Below are 4,727 nucleotides of genomic sequence, written 5' to 3' on the forward strand. Positions count from 1 at the left end.
AAGTGTGCACTGAAGGGATGCCCATCAGTGTGCAATGGCTGAAAAAAGCTGTGTCACAGAATACTATTTGTCTATGAGAAATAAGGAGGAGGCAGACTTCAGAAACACCTGGAAAGACTGATGTGAACTCATGTTTACTGAAGGGAGCAGAAGCAGGAGAATGCTGAACATAGGAACAAGAGCGTTGGGCTACCATGGTGGACTTAGCTGTTCTCAGCAACACAGAAACCCAAGACCATTCGAAAAGACTCAGGATGCAGAACACTACCCACAGTCAGAGAAAGAACTGACAGAGCCCGAATACAGATGAAACCATGCTATTTGCACTTTGGGGGGGATTTTGTGTTTTTTTCTTATGGTTCTACTTCATTCTTTCACAACATGATTAATGTGGAAATATATTGTCTATAATGGCACATCTATAACCTGCATCAGATCATTTGCTGTCCTGGGGAAGAGACAAAGACAAAAATGTGAAACTTAAAATCTTTCCAAAAATTGAGGTTGAAAACTGTCTTTATATATAATGGAAAATAAAATACTCTTTCTTTTCTACATTGTACATTGAGTACATTATATTTCACTAGAGGGACCTAGAGAAAAGAACTCTTTCCATTCACTTTAACTCTGCACAAAACAATGACACTACATACCTAAAAAGAAACAGAGGCAGAACAGTGTCCAGTGGATTGCCACGAGCACACACAACACAACTTTTCCCCATGCTGCATGCCTCCCCATGATGGTGCACTGCTTCCATGGAAAACAAAAGGGGCAGCAGAATGTCCTCAAATCCAGAAACAGGCCTACGAAGGAGAATTGTCTAACAAAATACCTTCCTAGGCATAGGGGGCCAGCCACTCTACTCTAGCACACATTACTGCACTTCCATCCATGGACACACTGCAGAACTCACAAATGGCAGTAGTGGAAAAGGGCAGCAGAATCCGAGGAAAAATTGGCCCAAAGTGTGAGCTGGGTCTCTAAAATCTAAGGCACAAGTCAAAACAGTGAATTATTCAATATATCACTGCTGAGGAACCAAGGATGGTCCCAAGGTGACAGAGCAGACCTCTTTCCCCTCACTTGCAGTCAGGTCAGGATGATGCCACAGGATGGCTAGAGATCAGCAGGGCAGGAAAATCAGCAAAAATCTAGAGCCAGGCAGAGAAGGAGAATCCTCCATGAAATTCCATTAATGCCACTGCCCTTCACCACAGGAGATGTACTCTGGAGAGAAACCTTTCCATCACTCCCCCCACAGTCTGCAGACTGTGGGATATCCAGAGGAGGAAAAGCACAAGCAGATCCAGGCAAAAATACACTCACAGTATGCCCCAGACCCAAATAAGGGAATGTTCACCATAGAACCACCTAGAATTCATCCATTCCCAGTAAGGAAAGGTACGATTGCCTCTAGGAGTGAATACAGAACCCTTTCCCACACTGCGTGCTTTTCAACTCAATGCCTCGGCTTAAATGCAGAAGGTCAGGGGCAGGAGAGTCCTTGAAATCTAGCAACAGGCCATGAGAAGGTGAATTCTCCACAACGGAGAGAGATAAAAATGTGGAACTTAAAATCTTTCTAAAAATGAATGTTGAAAATTACCTTTACATGGAATATAAAATAAAATACTCTCTTTTTTCACAGTATTACATTGAGTACACTTTATTTCCCTGTTTAGGGGGTTGGGATTCTAAACATGATTCAAAGCCTGTGCCACAAGCAAATTTTTTTTTTTTAGTATACAATCTATTTCTTTTTTAGTTCTTAAGATTCAGTTCCATGAGAATTTGAATTAAAAATTTTCTCCTCATTTCTCCCCACCCCCACTCCAGGATGGTATGCACTCCATCCACCCTTTCTTCCAGTCTGGCCTCCCTTCTATTACCCACTGTTCTTCCACACTCTCTTCTCCACTATTTTCCTGTAGGGCAAAATAGATTTTGTATTCCATTGCCTGTGTAGCTTAAATTCCAGTTGCGTGCTGTAACAGTTTTTAACATTCATTCTCAAAGCATTAAGTTCAGTATTCTCTCCCTCCCTCTCCCCCCCCCCCATTGAGAAAACAAGTAATTCAATATAGGTCATACATGTGTAACAATGCAAAGCACTTGCATAATAGTTATGTTGTAAAAGACTAACCACATTTCCCTCTGTCCTATCCTGCCCTCCATTTAATCCATTCTCTCCCTTGACCTGTCCTCCCACAATAGTGTTTGCTTCTGATTATCCCTTTTCACAATTTTCTGTCCCTTCTGTTCTCTTCCCTCTCCTATCCTCTTCACCCTGGCCTTCCTGGAGGGTAAAATAGATTTTCATATCCAATGGAGGGTGTGTTATTTTCTCTTTAAGCCAAAACCCATGACAGTAAGCCTCAGTTATTTCCTTTTACCTCCCTGATCTTCCCCTTAATTGTAAAAGTTCTTTCTTCCCTCTTTTATGTGAGATGATTTGTTACATTCCACCTTTACCTTTCTCTTACTCCTAGTACATTCCAATCAACAGTAAATGCTACGTTTTTAGGTGTTTTAGGTATTCTTTCATATTCAGCTCACCCTGTTCCCTCTATTTATTTATGTATGTATGTATGTATGTATCTATCTATCTATCTATATAATATATGCATACATATATACCCATACACACCTACATCTATATATTCCCTCTAACCACCCTAATACTGAAAAACATCTCATGAGTTACAAATAATGTCTTTCCATGTATGAATGTAAACCATTCAAACTGAATAACTTCCTTAAGGCTTCCCTTTCCTGTTCAACCCTAACCCTAACCTTTTCATGTTTCTTTTGATTCTTGTATTTGAAAGTCAAATTTTCTATTCAGCTCTGATCTTTTCAACAAGAATGCTTGAAAATCTTCTGTTTCATTGAAATTCCATTTTTTCCCCTGAAGAATTATACTCAGTTTTGCTGGGTAGGTGACTCTTGGTTTTAATCCTCTCTCCTTTGACCTCTGGAATATCATATTCCAAGCCCTTTGGTCCCTTAGTATAGAAGCTGCTAAATCCTGTGTTACCCTGATTGTCTTTCCACAGTATTTGAATTGTTTCTTTCTGACTGCTTCTAATATTTTCTCCTTGACCTGGGAACTCTGGAATTTGGCTACAATATTACTAGGAGCTTTCCTCTTGAGATCTCTTTCAGAATGTGATCTGTGAATTCTTTCCATTTCTATTTTACTCTCTGGTTCTAGGGTATCAGGCCAGTTTTCCTTGACAATTTCTTGGAAGATGATATCTAGGCCCTTTTTTTGATCACAGTTTTCAGGTAGAACAATAATTTTACATTATCTCTCCTGAAGGCATTTTCAAGGTCAGTTGTTTTTCCAAAGAGATATTTCATATTGTCTTCTATTTTCTCATTCTTTTGGTTTTGTTTTATAATTTCTTGGTTTCTCATAAGCTCATTAGCTTCCTTATGCTCCCTTCTAATTTGTAAAGAACTATTTTCTTCAGTGAGCTTTTAAATCTCCTTCTCCATGTGGCCAGTTCTGCTTTTCAAAGCATTCTTCATCTCACTGGTTTTCTGGACCTCTTTTGGCATTTATATTAGTCTATTTTTTTCCTACTCCTTCCATGTCCTTGCCCTCCCTTTTTCCCCCTCCCTGAGATGGCATACAATTTTATATAGGTTCTACACACACATTCTTATTAAATATCTTTTCACCTTAGTCATGTTGCATAGAAGAATTAAAATGAGTGGGAGAAATCATAAAACAAACCAAAATGTAATACAAAAGAAAATGACCTGTTACATTCTGCGATTGAATTCCATAGTTCTTTCTCTGGATGTGAAAGGCATTTTGCTTTAGAAGATCATTGGGAATTTTTTAAGTCCTTGCAATTGCAATGAAGTTCCTAGTCTACTAGAAAAAAATCCTCGCACACTGTGGTTGTTGCTGTGCGAAAAGTTCTCCTGGTTCTGCTCCTTTCACTCAGCATCAGATCATATAAGTCTTTCCAGGCCTCTCTAAAGTCTTCCTGTTCATCATTTTTTATGGCACAATAGTACTCCATTACATTCATATACCATAATTTATTCAGTCATTTCCCAATTGACAGGCATCCCCTTGATTTCCAGTTTTTGGTCACCACAAAGAGTGCTGCTATAAATATGTTTGTACATGTAAAACCCTTTCCAATTTTTATTATATCTTTGGAATATAGTCCAAGAAATGATATTGCTGAGTCAAAGGGTAATCACATTTTTTAAAATTTTATTTTATTATTATTATTTTTTAATGTTTTACAATCACTGCCATAAAATCAAGATTTTATTCCCCCCACACCTACCCCTCCCTCCACTACCCTCCTCCCTCCCCATGACAGCATATAATTCTGTATAGGTTTTATATATACTTTCCTATTGAGTACATTTTCACTATAGTCATGCTATGTAGTTGAACTAAAATAAATGGAAGAAATCATATAACAAATCAAAACATGATACACGAAAACACACACATACACAAACATGATCTGCTACATTCTGCTAATGAATTCCATATTTCTTTCTCTGAGTGTGGAAGGCATTTTGCCTTAGAAAATCACCACTGGGATTTTTTTTTTTAATAAGTTCTTGCGTTATTACAAAATTCCAAGTCTACCCGAAAAAACTGTCGCACACTGTGGTCATTGCTGTGCACAAAGTTCTCCTGGTCCTGCTCCTTTCGCTCAGCATCAGATCATATAAGTCTCGCCAGG

The sequence above is a fragment of the Notamacropus eugenii genome, chromosome X (genome assembly GCF_028372415.1).
Source record: "Notamacropus eugenii isolate mMacEug1 chromosome X, mMacEug1.pri_v2, whole genome shotgun sequence".
NCBI classification, from domain to species: domain Eukaryota; kingdom Metazoa; phylum Chordata; class Mammalia; order Diprotodontia; family Macropodidae; genus Notamacropus; species Notamacropus eugenii.